A 12,245-nucleotide genomic window follows, 5' to 3' on the forward strand; every position below is an offset into this window, starting at 1 on the left:
CTTGTATACAAAAATAGGGTTTAATCAAAAGTTACAAATAATAAAACACACTGAAATAATCAAGAATTTACTGAAACCTGCTTGCAAAAATTAAATTGAAAGTGTTTATATAAATATTTATTTCTACTGCTAGGAAAATGATTAAATAAATACATAACTCTTACTGCAGGCAGAGGGGAAGAAATTTAGACTGGACGCCCCTTCCTTTCAATTCTGAGCTGACTGTTGCTGTGACAGTTTTAACACATTTGCATTAGTGTTGGGGGAGGGGACTGTCAATTCATGTTGGACTACAAACGAACACTTAGAACAAAGGCCTGTGATTTAGCTACTTCTGTGATTGCAGCTAGATAACTTCAAAGTATAGTGCAAAAGAAGCTCTGAGCAAAACATAAATGAGGGTGATTAGCAACAGAAAAGAAGCAGCCCTGTTACAGAAGGAATACAAACTGATAATGAGTCACACATTTCCATTATATGTCAATGGCATGAGAATTCACAGTGACTTCCTTATGTCTGGCATGAGTCATATAAAGAAGACTTGAAATGCTTTATGGGAAAGAGAAAGGGTTGAAGCAGAAGAAGATCACGTTGCTATATCAAGCCCCATCGGTAGCCATGTTGTGGTAACCATGCAAAAAAATACAAATAAAGCACTTAGAGTGATTTTGAGTTCTTAAAATAGGCCTGGAAACAAAGATAGACTGAAAAAAAACATTTTTTTAGTTCTAGGGTGGAGACTTCCTTTAAATGAACTGGTCTTGGAACTTGCTATAAGACTAGGGATTTTACTTAGATGCCTCGCAGGGGCTGTTGCTGCTGCCATGTGCTTAGGCCTGACTTTGCCAGTCACATGCTGCATACTGTCTACATTAGCTCTGGAGCCTACTGAAACATGCTGTTGTCACTTGTAAGCATACTTGTGTGCCTCTGTAACTTTATGGATCTGACAAATCTCAATGGCTTTGCTCAGCATTAAATCACTGTCACAAAGCAAAATCTTTCTCACAGCAGCACTATTAATACCACACACGAGTCTGTCCTTTATTAACTCATCCTTCAAATCACCAAACTTACATGATTTAGCTCTGTTACTCAGATCAGTAATATAAGCTGCAAAAGATTCCCAGTGAGAAACACTTCAAAGTAACTGCACCTTGCGAATAAACAGTACATAGCACACTGAAATTTCCCCAAAATGGCTGCACTTTGACAAATAACTCTGTACAGTGCAAGAAACACTCTGTAATAGCAGCACTCTGTGAATAGACACAGCCATGCACAAGAAACTTTTTGAAATGGCTGTATTTGACTGCGTCTCATGAAATAGCTGCACTGTGCACACAACAAACTCTTTGAAATAAATGCACAGTAATAAACACACACTGTAAGCACTTTTACACACCTTGAGATACTTTGAATAACTCTAATTATGCTATCCAAGGCTTCAATCAATGTGAAGTAGCAGTTTATGCCAAAACACAGTAGTTTGCCAAAATACATGCAGTTGCTTTGCTTCATTTATGCTCAAAGTGCCCTTTTCTGCTCTTTCTATTATATTTGTTTTGCCCATTTAACCTCTTCTTATGCCCAATATACTTTCTAGTGCTTGTTGTTCCTCTAAACATGCTCGTTTTACTTTTAACATGCTCATATTACAATTCTGAGGTAATTCTGAACCTCTTATGTACTTTTCTGATACTCATTTTATCAAGTAACTTGGTTTCAAACATTTTGTTTGATTAATGAGTTTTTTATGTTTCTCGTTTGCTTTATAAATGTTTATGGTCTATTCATTTGCCTAGTAATGCGTTTTGTGCCCTTGTAATGCTCTGTTTTATCTTTTTAATAAATAAATCATTTTTGCATGTTTTCATTACCTTTAGCTTGTTTCTGGCCCTTTTTATTCTTGGTTCACTTAGTTTGCCTTCACCATTAACTCTGCACTTCGTGGCTCTGTAGAGTAATCTTTATTATCCTGGTTCGGACTCCATGTCGCTCATCTGGTTACGATGAAACAGATGAACATCATGGGTTCTTGCTCAAACAGCTTTATTATATACAAGCACATTGTAAACAAATCTAAGTAACTTTAACTTATAAACAAACTGGCTATCAAGTATATAGATGTTAATACTCTGGCTGCACCTTCAAAATGGCACTGAAGCTAAAATGTGCTTGGTGTATATATATGCTCACACAGATCTTGGAAATGCTTCTTAAAGGTACAACACACCTGGTATTTAACAGCCCACAAGGGCAGTTAGCTCAGTACTAATCTATGAACCTATGTGCTCTAGTTAGCATGTTATGTAACATGGCGCACACCATTGCAATCTGTGCTGTCTTCTCAGGTGTGCATTGCAGTGCACCCTCAGATGTGTCCAGACATCTGAACCTAGCTTTCAGTACACCGAACACTTGCTCTCTGATGTTTCTGGTTGTTGCATGTGCTCTATCGCACGCCTCCTGTGCAGGTTTGGATGGGTCACGGTACAGTGTCATTAATCACGGCTCAAGTGGACAACCAGTCGCCTGTTGTAGGGCATAACAACACATTTGGTCAGCATGGATATTGTTGTGAGGGGTATCCTTCGCTTACATCCTAGATGTGTTCCTGTACCCAGTCGTACTCCCTCAGGTATTTCACTTTGCTGGAATGCAGCTCTCTGTCCACTTTCTCTCCGTATGGCAGCATCATGGACACTTTCAGGCTGTGTTGCCATGATATTTGTTATGCTAACATCTGCTGCACACACAAGCTGGCAGTTGCTGGATGTCCAGCCCTTTCTATTTATGTATTGGTCTGCTTCAAGATATACTGGTGTCTGGATGTATGTGCACTGTATTGCACCGAGCACACAGGGGAGTTTGTGATACTGTAAAACTGGTGTATTACAGTTCTCCAGTCCATGGGGTTGGATTGAAAGTGTAAGTAGGCATCCACCTTGCTGCACATTGCTTACAGGAATTTTGTCAGGATATGGCTGTCAGCTGTCCGTGACATTACCACAGCATCCCCATGTGTCTCTGGAATGTCCTAGATGTAAGTACACCCAGACGGAGACATACTTTGGTTTCAAGAGGGATGGGATTTCCTTGCTGGGTCTGCTCAGACGTGTTGGGCATGCATGTTGCAGACAGCCTGCACCAGTTGTCTGTTTAGGTTGTACCTATAAATTATTTGCTGGTCTGACAACTGGTTTAGTTGCAGCCTTGCTCTGACTCTGGCTGGCTGCACAGGGTGCACAGTCATAGCCACATTTATGGCTTGCATCATACCTCTCAGCCTATTAGAAGAAGAAATCTGGACAAAGTCATCAATAACACCTGTGTACTATGTATGCATTCTACCTATGTTCCAAATTTCAGCTGTACACCACAAATCTATTAATTACCTTTATTTTAAAAATTAATATGTTTTTGTTTGTTCTGTCCACTGTAACTGTTTATGTGCTGCATACCACTGTAAAAACATGTCTCCTGTAATTTGTGTGTATACTGATCATGTCTAAATAACTAAATGTGTCTGTAATTTTTCTTTGTGGAGCTTTTCTCCCCGGGCCTCTGCTGAAAAAGGGCCTTTTCGGCTCAGTCAGACACCCCTGGTTAACAAATGTAAAATAAAATAAATAAAAATAAAATAATGGGGGGGACAAAGACCCAAAAATAGGGATACTTTTTAAAAATTGCACTTACAAATGTAGAAAATTGATAGAATTACAGGTTTTGCATTAGCATTAATTTTCTGAAGGATATGAAGTCTGAAACTCAAATGTTTGTCATTATTTTCTGACTTTAATCATCAATGATTTGCCAGAAAACCAAACTTTTATGAGAAACAAGCCAAAAATATGAGGCACAAATCTAAACATTCTTTGAAAATCTGTACAGTTGAGAGGTATTGTTTGTATCACTGCTGCCTGTTGCTATTCATTAGCAGCAGGTTGCATTTTTATGTATTTTTTGATCTTTTGCTAAGGAATTTGGCAAACTCCATATTATTAGCTTTTATTCCTGGAGGTCCTTTAAGCATATGTCGCATTTAAGTTGCATTGTGTTAGCACATTCTGTTTTGTAATCAGACAGACGTGTACAGAATCTGTAATTATACTACACTGAATAGCTAAATACTCAGAGTGATTTAGCGTGTCTGCTGAAATCATTTCTGCAGTAGGTGTACTGAAGTCTTCTTTGGCATGCTGTGATATCCAGAAACAGCTTCTGTGAACTTTACGGAATATGGCCCCATGTGTGTACTTAGTTTAGCCTTTCTGGGTGGATAAACAGAACAAACATTGCGGTATGGATGTTCTTGAATTCAGAAAGGGTACACAATGTGTAGACATAGTGCAAACTTCATGGTAACCTTTATCTCTCCGACAGTTTGTATTCTTAGCAGGAGCACTACGGCAATCTGAATGTTTCCTTATTTTACAGGTTCAGACAAACAACTCTAAGGGCATTTGTTATCTTTTTCTGATTAACAGATTCACTGAACTCATGTTGATTCACCTTCACCATCTCAAAACTGAAACTACCAAAACCCTTTTCTATAAAAAGGGGTGAAAATCACAGTTGGGTAATCTGGTCAGCAAAACATACACGCATTAACCAAAATTATAATTAATTTCATTTTGCAGCCATATGCCACAGTTTCCTTATATGACTGCATTCTACTAAAACAGCAAAAAAATACTGCCTTTACTTTTGCATTTTAAGCAGTATCAGCCCACTGAAATTATCTTGCAGTTTCCACACTACAGAGCTGCTCACCCCCCCCCCCCGAGCTTTGCTAACTTAAAAAAATGAAGAAAATGAAAATAAAAACAGAGCCTCCTTTTACACAGTTGGTTCATGACACATTAACACCCGTCCCCCTTCCCTCCACTTAAGCCTTGGAATTGCTTTTCAGCCTCAGACAAAATAATGGTCAGGTGACATTCCTAGTGTGTTATAATGGTCAGGTGACATTCCTAGTGTGTTACAAAGGTCAGGTGACATTCCTGGTGTGTTATAATGATTTCTAGCATATTATAATGGTCAGGTGACATTCCTAGTGTGTTATAATGATTCCTAGCATATTATAATGGTCAGGTGACGTTCCTGGTGTGTTATAATGGTCAGGTGACATTCCTAGCGTATTATAATAGTCAGGTGACATTTCTGGTGTGTTATAATGGTCAGGTGATATTCCTGGTGTGTTATAATAGTCAGGTGACATTCCTAGTGTATTATAATAGTCAGGTGACATTCCTGGTGTGTTATAATGGTCAGGTGACATTCCTAGTGTGTTATAATGATTCCTAGCGTATTATAATGGTCAGGTGACATTCCTAGTGTGTTATAATGGTCAGGTGACATTCCTAGTGTGTCATAATGATTCCTAGCGTATTATAATGGTCAGGTGACATTCCTAGTGTGTTATAATGGTCAGGTGATATTCCTAGTGTGTTATAATGATTCCTAGCATATTATAATGGTCAGGTGACATTCCTGGTGTGTTATAATGGTCAGGTGTGTTATAATAGTCAGGTGACATTGACATTCCTGGTGTGTTATAATGGTCAGGTGTGTTATAATAGTCAGGTGACATTCCTGGTGTGTTATAATGGTCAGGTGACATTCCTGGTGTGTTATATTCTTAGCTCTGCTGCTGTTACTGGAGCTTACTCCAAAGAGTACTTATAACGGCAGCTAGTGTCTGAAGACACACATATGATGTGGACAAGCAATCAACCAATGTATTTGAGCACCATAAACCTGGAAGAATGTATGCAGTTGTGTACTTTGCATATGCCACCTTGTTTGGGGGGGGGGGTAACTGAATGGTTCTCAGAGAAGAGGGCAAGTGCTATGAAATAATGGTAGGCTTTATGATATGTAGATGGAGTGCAGCATGATATGTGTGTTTAAGAATTTAGAGGACATCGGAGCCTATTGAACCCTAAAAGGGTAGTTTCTTGAGCCAAACATTCACTTCTTCAATAGTCGCCTTACTGCAATTAAAGGAGGGTTTATACTCTTTTATATATGGCTCAGGATGGTGGACTCCATCAAAATGGACTGAGTCATTGGATGTGGTTTTTAACATGAATAGTTTAGAAAACAGTGGAGGAAAACAAAATTGCTCTCTTGTTGTAACTTTATGAAAAGGGAAATGTAGTGTTTGTTATAAGATAATTTAGATTTATTTTAGCCAGAGAAATGTTGTCATACTTTTATTTTGAGCATTTACATGGTGCTAAACTGGAATGGAATTTGTGGGTTTTGCAAGTCTTCCAGGATGGATTTTAAAATATTTTTTTTAACCTTGGAACAATATTATTTTTTATATGTCTAATTGTAATTGGAGAAAAATGTGTTCTGCTTAATCAAACAATTTATAATAGGTATTCTAAAGCTTTATTGCAGTAAGTTTGTTCCATTTTGCAACTCTGGTCTGCATGAGTTAGTTGATTTAATTTTTCCTCCAAGAGGGCCTTAACCAAACTAATGACTGATGCCAGAAGCATGGCCTCAAGCTGAATGCCAAGAAATGGATCATTATCCTCTTTGGGGAAAATTGTGTCCCCGCTAATTATCACATTAACACAACATACTAAGCATGCAATCAGTTGTGAGGCACTTGGCACCTAGGTTGATAGCAACCTGACTTTTGACCACCATGTTGCCGCCGTTGTAAGGAAGGCTTTCTACATGGCCCACCTCATAAGTAAGGGTATTTCATCCAGGAACAAGGAAGTCATAACAACTTTGTACTCCCCCCTTATCAGAGCCATTATTAAGTACAACACCCCCTTCGGCATGTACCTTGCCAAGCACATGCAGCAGTTGGAGAAACCACAGAGGTTCCTGACCAGGTTGTGGTTCCAAAGACATGCATCTGGAGCATTTCTCCCCGGGCCTCCGCTGAAAACAGGACCTGTGGAACCTAGTCGGACTTTCCCGGTCAACAAATGATAAATAAATAAAATAAATAAATAAAAAATCCAGGGTCTCAAACACCTATCCTATACATATAGGCTAAAAGCCCTGTCCCTCTACTCAGTCTCATACAGAGTGCTCAGAGGTGACCTGTGTCAAGTATACAAAGCCATCTCAGACTCAGCCTTGATGGAGTTGCTGCATATACGTAAGTCAAACTCCACTCGAGCAACCCACACGCAAGGTCTCAATCTGGTCTGCGACATTAATAGAACTTGTTGGTGGGATAGATTTGTGTCCCAGTGACTCCCCATCTGTGGAATAGACTTCTTCTCCATGTCAAGCAGAGTACCTCACTAGCCCTCTTTAAGAGGAACCTGGATGACTGGATGGGAAACAGAAAATATACCCATGGAATCCCACCTGTGTCCCTGCTGGACAGGGAAAACAGTTGCTGACTTTGTGGGAACATGGATGAAATTCTTGGCTAGGCTTATAAGTGCCTCCAGGCCAATAGCCTAGTATCATCCTATGAACCTATGAACCTATTGTGCTTAAAGAGCACAATAGGAAGGTGGACCCCGAATGTCTGAGAACTTTGATAAATACAAAGAGATGGCATTGTGATCATTGTAACGGGGAAGTAATGATTAGCCTTTGTGAGACGCCTCATTGTGTTAATGAAGTACATTTTAGCTAACAGCACAAGAGATGTAGGGTTTGTCCACATTAGAGCTAGTTTACATTTTGGAAGGAGGGTTGGCATAATAGCTAAGGTCATAACTTTAAAGATACAAGGTATAAGGTTTGAGTTCAGTCTCTGGTCATTGACTAGGCTTGTAATGCTCTGCAGACAGGCACTTGCTTAGTACTTGTTGCTTGTTTAAATTGATCTAACTGCGGTGGTAATTTGTTGTAATATTTACAAGCTGATGGTATCACCCAGCTGGCATCTATTAGTGGTATATCATATTGTGTTTCTGCGATAATTTTATGTGGCTCTTAAAAACATCACTGGTGGAATGAAGAGGGTTATACAGAGCATTGGCAATACATTTTAATTGATTTCCAGTAAGGCAGAAACAAATAACGCCAAGGCAAACTCACCTGAGTTGATAGAATCAAAATATCCTATGTTGTACACCTGGCAAGCAGTTTAGGAATGTAAGTGTTCAGATGATAGTTTGGAAACTGCTTGAATTACTTATTTATTTTGTTCATTCTTTTTTCTTTATTGTAAGATTGTTTACCAGGGTAGGGCGTCACTCAGCAATGATCAATTTTATACCCATTCCAGGTTGTGAGAAAACAATTGTTACAAGAATACACTAGGTACAAAATGTTAAAAACAAGTGATACAGCCAGTAACATACAATATTCACAGTATAACATACACAGATGAGTAAATGCAACAAAATCTATCAAAGGAGAATATGAGGGGTTATAGGAAGAGAGAACCAGATGAGTACAGATGTATGTATAAAGGGTTTTTTTAGCTTATCTGGTCTAAGTAGAACTGTTTGATCAGGAAAGCTTTGACTTGAAATTGGAGTATTTGGAAATATTGTTTAGGATGATGGGGAGTTCATGCCATAGTTTTGAGATTAGAAGACAAAATTGTGTTTAGTGCAGTGAAGTTTGGTTTGGAGGATTTGGAGTGTTGAACTTGAGAAGGATTGACTTCTAAAATTCTAGGATGTACCATATATTACCAGACACCGAATAATAAGCCAACTGTAATGACATCTTATAATTATTTTATTCTATTATTTCACTCAAGAAACTATATATGTACTGCAGCAATAATTTAATGTAACCTTAACATTTAAAAAAAAAAAAAAAAACACAAATATATTATGTAAATGCTTAATCTTTGCTTTATCTTGAACCCTCATATTTCCACAATTGTAAACTACTGTAATCTTTTTGTTTACCAATGTTTTAAAGCTTTGTCTTTCACTTACAAATGATTGTAATTGTAAATTGTAAACTGATGTAATCTCTTTTGTAACCTTTGTTTTGGAGCTTTTCTCCCCAGGACTCCATTGAAAACGGGTTCTTATTGGCCCAATGGACTATCCTGGTAAACCAACTGCTAATAAATAAATAAATAAAATAAATAATTACAAGAAAGAGTTTGGAGGAAGGTGGTTTGAGGGTGTCCAAATGCAAGATTTTAAGAATTAGTACTCCTAGTAATAGGTCAGCTCATTGTTTTATTGGCATCCTTTTATTTTTATTCTTTCAGTGAAAGTGCACTGGTGTCCTTGTTATTGAGGGGGAGGGTTCTCTACGAACTGTCGTATTTTCTTGGACAGTGTTTATAAGGTTGTGGAGTTTTTCTTAGAAGCGTTATCTACTAGAGGAAGGCCATACTCAAGTTGAGTAAATTATATTCCTTTAGCTATTTAGCTATGATGGATTTTGAAAATTAGGAGAGTAATGTGATCGTTTTTGACAGTCTCAGGACAGTTGATAGCCATTTTTTTCTTTCTTTTTTTTCGGTGTGGTATGAAAAGTTAATGTTTGGTCCAGCCATGTACCTAAGCATTCAAAAGTTGTGGTTTCAATATGAGGGTCGTGTGGGTCTTTTATTATACATAAAGTTCAGTACTTATGGTCAGAGAAGATATGAGCTGAACAAACCAGAATATCTGTAAATAACCATCACTTATTGGCTGAAAATAAAACCAAAACATATCTAAACATTAAATTATATGAACTTCTTTACTTACCTGTGCTATTCTCTGCTGAGTTTGGGACTGTAGAAGGAACAAAAGCAGGCCGAGGAGCAAGAGAGCTGGTAGAACCAGAGACTGAGTTGGACCCAGATTGACCAGAACCAGACCCAGACCCAGACCCAGATATCACAGACACCACTATTGTTGAGACTGACAAAGCACCTGTAAAATGTTATAAAAAATGTGTATCATATGCATATGGAGTATTTAAAATGAGCTAACAGCATGATGTATAATCACAATAACAAGGTAACTCTTACCCAAAACACTTAACAGACAAAATGAGAGTGTATGCTTATATAGCCCACACCCCATTTATATATAGTATCAGCTGAAATCATATAATCGGTACTATCAGCTGAACACATTTTTAACCAATTATTTCTAATACACTTGGCCGTCCTTACCCACATTGACAATACTACATCCATGAGTTGTTAAAAAAAAGACACACATAAACTGAAAAAGCAATAAACACCAACTTCTGTAAAATACTGTATGTATAGGGGATGGGCCTCTTTCCCAACACATACCCTTATTTTCTTAATGATAATACCTGGTAAATGAGAAATTATATGGTAATAGTCACTAAAATCCAATATACACATCTGACACTAAATCAGGAATAGCATAATCTGACATTTCGTGTTTCAGGTTCAACAAAACAAGATGCAGTGCATACTTCTTTGAGAAACCATAACATTTCCTCCTCCTGGCCCTAATAACTGAAGTACACAAAATAATAATACATATAATAATATATAATATATAATGTCTGAAGTACACAAAATAATATGTAATAATAATAATAATAATACATAATATATAACATTTGAAGTACACAAAATAATAATAATAATTTGCAATATATAATGTCTGAAGTACACACGATACTAACATATAATCATAATACATAATATATAATGTCTGAAGTACACACGATACTAACATATAATCATAATACATAATATATAATGTCTGAAGTACACACGATACTAACATATAATCATAATACATAATATATAATGTCTGAAGTACACACGATACTAACATATAATCATAATACATAATATATAATGTTTGAAGTACACACGATACTAACATATAATCATAATACATAATATATAATGTTTGAAGTACACACAATACTAACATATAATCATAATACATAATATATAATGTCTGAAGTACACACAATACTAACATATAATCATAATACATAATATATAATGTCTGAAGTACACACGATACTAACATATAATCATAATACATAATATATAATGTTTGAAGTACACACGATAATATGTGATAATATATATTATCTGAAGTATAAATAAGTACATGAAAGCTGAACTCATCATTATCCATTTTTTCAAAGTAGGGAAAAGAAAGTAATTATATGAAGACTGATCTGTGTCTTATTCTGTTTGCTGCATAGTTGCATTCCCCTGCATAGTTGTAGAAAAAGCAGTTTGTACTTCCCTCCTGTGTTATCTAAATGATGTGACTATATTATCAAAACTGGCATGAGTTTACGCAGGGTCTGGCACATTGCCATCGATTGCTTTACAGACCATCTCAGACAAGACCATAGAGAACGTAGATAAAGGTCTTCCATCTGGTGACATATTCATAGACCTTTAATCTGGGTAGTGATATGCATAACGTCTGCTCACGTCTACCCCAAACCACATGTCAATGGTGCACCTACTACTTAGTGATTAAATTGTACACAGACTTTGGCCGTTTTTTGTTAAGAACCTTGCACGTAGTTTCCTTCCCGATAACTTAGTCATGTTATAATAATACCCCAAACCTGAAAATCGTGCAAACTTAGATGTGACAACATGTTATTAGTGTATTAACATGATCCTTCCACAGATTATTCACCATGAATTTATCCCAAACCAAAACTAAGGTATTTGAGATTCTAACCAACCTACTATGTAGCCTATTAGAATAAATCTTAGAATTTCTTGACCTGTGAATTAGGCTTGAATCAAGACTATCTTTTTTTCACCATTAATACACTTATCATCCAGCGATTTCAAAACTCAGTCTGTGATATAAAACTGCTAGACTGTAAACAAAGTGTATTTATTTTTATTTATTTAGTTAACATTTGTTTACCAGGAAAGTCCGACTTGGAATGAGCCAATTTTCAGTAGAGGCCAAGGGAGGAATGCTCCAGACGCATGTCTTTGTAACGTGGGAGGACACTGGAGCACCCGGAGGAAATCCACACAAAAGTAGGGAGGACATGCAGATTTCACACAGACAGCAAACCCAGCCAAGAATTGAACCGGAGAACCTCTTGCTGTGAGGTGACAATGCTAACCACTGCACCACTGTGCCATTTGTATACCAAGTATATGCATGGTAAAAACTAATCTTAGATCCACTATGCCCCTCTTCCCTCTATGTAACTTCACCTTCAATCCCATATTATGAACTGCCTACCTATACATCACAACTATACCCCAATGCACAATTTCTGCAGGAAAACCATTATGGCACGTCAAAAATACTACCCATGCAATGTCACCCGTCTTGCAAACGTGGTCAAAGTGACCCAGC

General features: G+C 37.2%; 1 long non-coding RNA gene across 1 annotated transcript in view; it reads right to left on the minus strand.

Moving 5' to 3' along the window:
- LOC122794806 overlaps positions 1–9,824 on the minus strand; it is a 110,139-nt gene extending 100,315 nt beyond the window's left edge. The window contains exon 1 of the long non-coding RNA XR_006363707.1: positions 9,663–9,824. This is a non-coding gene — a long non-coding RNA (uncharacterized LOC122794806). The remainder of the gene's footprint in view (positions 1–9,662) is intronic.
- Between the last annotated feature and the right edge of the window lie 2,421 nt (positions 9,825–12,245).

The sequence above is a fragment of the Protopterus annectens genome, chromosome 2.part1, assembly GCF_019279795.1.
Source record: "Protopterus annectens isolate FY-2018-M chromosome 2.part1, PAN1.0, whole genome shotgun sequence".
Taxonomy (NCBI): domain Eukaryota; kingdom Metazoa; phylum Chordata; order Ceratodontiformes; family Protopteridae; genus Protopterus; species Protopterus annectens.